Source organism: Pan troglodytes, chromosome 13 (genome assembly GCF_028858775.2).
Source record: "Pan troglodytes isolate AG18354 chromosome 13, NHGRI_mPanTro3-v2.0_pri, whole genome shotgun sequence".
Taxonomy (NCBI): domain Eukaryota; kingdom Metazoa; phylum Chordata; class Mammalia; order Primates; family Hominidae; genus Pan; species Pan troglodytes.
Window position 1 is genome coordinate 41,695,228 of NC_072411.2, and position 4,434 is coordinate 41,699,661.

The window sequence follows — 4,434 nt, forward strand, 5'->3', positions numbered from 1 at the left end:
GAAATTTTTTTTCTAATACTGTGAAAAAATGATGTTGATAGTTTCACAGGAATAGCATTGAATCTGTAGATTGCTTTGGGCAACATGGCCATTTTAATGAACCTGATTGTTTTAATCCATGAGCTTGAAATGCTTTTTCATTTTTATGTGTCATCTATGATTTATTTCAGCAGTGTTTTGTAGTTCTCCTTGTAGAGAGCTTTCACCTCTTTGGTTAGATATATTCCTGGTTATTTTGTGTGTGTGTGTGTGTGTGTGTGTGTGTGTGTGTGTGTGTTTATGGCTATTGTAAATGGGATTGTGTTTTGATTTGACTGTCAGCTTAAACATTATTGGTGTATAGAAATGCGACTAAATTTTGTACATTGATTTTGTACCCTAAGATTTTATCAAGTCACTTATCAATTTTAGAAGCTTTTTGGCAGAATCTTTAGGATTTTCTAGGTATAGAATGATATTACTCATGAAGAAAGATAGTTTTACTTCTTTTCCTATTTAGGTGCCTTTCATTTCTTTCCCTTGCCTGATTACTCTGGCCAGTCTTCCAGTACCGTGTTGAATAGGAGTGATGAGACTGGGCAACCTTGTCTTGTTCCAATTCTCAAGGAGAATGCTTCCAGTTTTTGCCCATTCATTATGATGTTGTTGTGGGTTTGTCATAGATGGTTCTTATTTTGATGTATGTTCCTTCAATGCCTAGTTTGTTGAGTGTGTTTATCATAAAGGGATGTTAGATTTTATCCAAAGCTTTTTCTGTGTCCATCGATTTGGTCATATGGTTTTTGTTTTAATTCTGTTTATGCGTTTAATCAGATTTATTGTTTTGCATATATGGAGCTAACCTTGAATCCTCAAAGTGAAACCTACTTGATTGTGGTAAATTAACTTTTTGATGTGCTGCTGGATTCGGTTTGCTAGTATTTAGTTGAGAATTTTTGTGTCTATATTTATCAGGGACATTGTTTTTTTGTTGTGTCTTTTTCAGGTTTTGGTATCAGGGTAATGCTGGCTTCCTACAATAAGTCAGGAAGGAGTCTATCCCTCTTAATTTTGTAAAGTAGTTTCAATAGAATACGTCCCAGCTCTTCTTTGTATGTCTGGTAGAATTTGGCTGTGAACACGTCTGTTCTGGGGCTTCTTTGATTTGTATGTTTTTTTATTATTGATTCAAATTTGGAACTCAGTATTGGTGTGTTCAGAGTTTTAATTTCTTCCTGATTCAATCTTGGGAGGTTGTGTGTTTCCAGGAATTTATCCATTCCCTCTAGATTATCTAGTTTGTGTGCCTAGAGGTGTTCATAATCGTCTCTAAAGATTTTTAAAATTTATTTCTGTGGGATCAGTTGTAATATCACCTTTGTCATTTCTGGTTGTGTTTATTTGGATCTTTTATCTTGGCTAGTCTTGGTTGTGGTCTATCAGTCTTGCTTATCCTTTCAAAGAAACAATTTTTTACTCTGTTGGTTCTTCGCATAGATTGTTGGGTCTCAATCGAATTCAGTTCTGCTGGGATTTTAGTTATTTCTTTTCTTCTGCTAGACTTAGGGTTAGTTTGTTCTTATTTCTTTAGTTCCTCTAGGTGTGATGTTTTGTTGTTAATTTGAGATCTTTCTAACATTTTTAGGCAGGTGCTTAGCACTATAAACTTTCCTCTTAACACTACCTTTGCTACATCCCAGATACTGTAGTATGTTGTGTCTCTGTTGTCACTTATTTAAAATAAATTGATTTCTGCCTTAATTTCATTGTTTACTGAAAAGTCATTTTGAAAGAAGTTGTTTAATTTCTATGTAATTGTGTGTTTTTTAGAGATCTTCCATGTATTTGTTTCTATTTTTATTCCACTGTTGTCAGAGAATGTAATTGGTATGATTTTGATTTAAAAAAAAATATTTAGACTTCCTTTATGGACAAACACATAGCCAACCTTAGAGTATGTTCGGTGTGCTGATGAGAAGAATGTATATCCTGTGGTTGATGGGTGGGATATTCTGTAGATATCTATTTGGTCCAATTATTCATGTGTCAAGTGTTAGCTTTTTTGATTCAGTGATCTGTCTATTGCTGTCAGTGAGGTGTTGAAGTAACCCATTATTATTTCATGGCTATCTAATTTCTTTCATAGGTCTAGAAGTCTTTTTTAAGAAAAATTAATCTGAGTGCTTCAAGGTTGGGTATGTATTTATTTAAGATAGTTAAATCTTCTTATTTAATTGAACCCTTTATCCTTATGTAATGCCCTTCTATATCTTTCTTTTTTTAATGTTGTTGACTTAAAATCTGTTTTATCTGATATAAGGATAGCCACCCCTGTTCTTTTTGGTTTTCTATTTGTATGTGTGGTCTTTCTCCAAGCCTTTACTTAGAGCCTATGGGAGTCATTACATTTAAGATTAGTCTCTTGAAGACAGCAGATGGATGGGTCTTATTTATTTTCCTCCAATTTTCTATGATATGCCTTTTAAGTGAAACATTTAGACCTTTTACATTAAAGGTTAATATTTATACGTGAGGTTTTGATCCTATCATGAAGTTGCTGCCTGGTTGGTTTGTAATTTCTATTGCATGGTGCTTTACAAGGTCTGTGGTCTATATACTTAAGTGTGTTTTATGATAGCAGGTATTGTTCCTTTGTTTTCATGTTTAAAACTCCCTTGAAAATCTCTTGGAAAGCTGGTCTAGTAGTAACTAATGTCTTTATTACTTGCTTGTCTGGGAAAGATTTTATTTTTCCTTTGTTTACAAAGCTTACTTTGCTGGGATATGAAATTCTCATTTGGAATTTCTTTTAAAAAATGCTGAATATAGGCTCCTAATCTTTTCTGGCTTGTAATATTTCTATTGAGAAATTTGCTGTTAGCCTGATAAAGTCTTCTTTGTATGTGTTCTTATCTTTTTCTCTAGCAGCATTTAAGATTTTTATACTTTTGCATTGACCTCGAACAATCTAGTGACTATATGTGCTGATCATGTTTGTTTTTCTTAGTGTCTTTCATAAAATACCTCTGGAATTTGTGTATTTGGATATTTATCACTGGCAAGATTATGGGAATTTTCTTGAATTATTCCCTGAATATTTTTTCCAAGTTGTTTACTTTTTCTTCTTCTGTCTCAATAGTGCCAATAATTCATAGATTTGCGTGCTTTACATAATCCCATATTCTCAAAGATTTTGTTTATTTTTCTTAATTTTTTAATATTTTTTTCTGTCTGGGTTAGAAAGACTGGTCTTCAAGCTCTGACATTTTTTTTCTTCTACTTGGTTCAGTCTGTAGATAAAGCTTTCAATTATATTTTTAAATTCCTGAAGTAAAATATTTAATTCCAGAAGCTCCAATTGATTTCTTTTTATGATGTTTATCTGTTCCTTTATTTCCTGCATTGCTTCAGAAATTTCTTTATGTTTATTTTCAACCTTATCTTGGATCTTGTTGAGCTTTTTGCAATCCATGCTTTGAATTCTTTATCTGTCATTTCTCAGCTTCCCTTTTGGTTAAGAACCATGACTGGACAGCTAGTGTGATCCTTTAATGGTGTCACTACATTCAGATTTTTTACGGTGCCAGAATTCTTTTGCAGGTTCCTTCTCATCTGCAGTTGTTGACACTTCTAATTTTTGTAATTATTTTTGTGCAGGTAGATTTTTGTTTATTCCTGCCCTATAATATTATTATTTTTAAAAATTTGATTTTCCCTTTCTCCTCTCTCTAGTTGGTGTGATGCAGAGAATGTTGAGTAAAGTTTTATTGCTTTGCTTCTGTAGCCCTATGCACTTTGGTCAGGAGGTTTTATATTGGGCCCTGTGGTTTGACCTACAAACCAGAAGATGTGCTTATGGCTAACAGGCTGCTGTTCCAGGCAAGTATGTACTGTGAATGTCTGGAGTTCTGCACTGTCAATGTGCAGCCAATGTGTCTGAGTACATTGTTTACTAGGAGGAGCTCTCTGTTGCCTCAGACGAAGGGCTGGTCCATGGAGTCCACAGTGGTTTGATCTCCTTGCTCAGGCTTGGGAGAATGGGGCAAAATAGGTGAGACCAGACTGGGCAGGCTGCCTACACATCCCCTGATAGCACTCAAAAGCACCAGGACTAAAAGAATCCAGTGGGCAGTCAACATATGCCTGGAGGTGTGCCTAGGTGCCCCCAAGTTCTCTGAACAATGAAGGGGGCAGCGTAAACTCCTAATTCAGAAAACTGAGTGTTCCAGATGCTTGGATATCTGCCTGGATGTGGCATATAGAGGGCACCACTGCACCACGATCTCTACACAGGAAGTGTTGGGCAGCTCAGGCTGCTAATCTATGTGAGTTGGGTGCTCTGAATGCCTGCAGATATGTCTCGGTGTGGGGTAGAGAGGACCCTGCTTCACCACTGCCTCTGCACAGGAAAGATGGGCTACTTAGGCTGCTGATTAAGGTGAGAGGGTGCCCATA